This window comes from Sinocyclocheilus rhinocerous, unplaced genomic scaffold, assembly GCF_001515625.1.
Source record: "Sinocyclocheilus rhinocerous isolate Xijiao unplaced genomic scaffold, SAMN03320098_v1.1 scaffold75, whole genome shotgun sequence".
Taxonomy (NCBI): domain Eukaryota; kingdom Metazoa; phylum Chordata; class Actinopteri; order Cypriniformes; family Cyprinidae; genus Sinocyclocheilus; species Sinocyclocheilus rhinocerous.
The window spans coordinates 1,030,154-1,030,496 of NW_015632455.1; positions in this window are offsets into that span (position 1 = coordinate 1,030,154).

The following is a 343-nucleotide window of genomic DNA, read 5'->3' on the forward strand; positions in this document are numbered from 1 at the left end:
GATTAGTCCCGGCCGGGCTTCCGTAATGCCGAGTTCACACTGCACGATTTTAGCCCGATTTTTCACTCGCCGACAGGTTTTGCGAAATCGCCGACAAATGCCCGAAATCGGAGGCAAATCGGTGCTCGTTCACGCGAGTGACAATCACGCAGTGTGAATTATCAAAGACGCGATCTGAGGGAATCGCCGACAGGTCGCAGACGCCCGTGAAATATTTGGCATGCTAAATATCTAGAGCTGTCGGCGATTCACAATCTCGCTGTGTGCAATGGTTTCTGACTGAAAACTACATCGGCGATGACCTACAGACAATGAGAGACCACGATCCAGGGCAGAGGGAAGT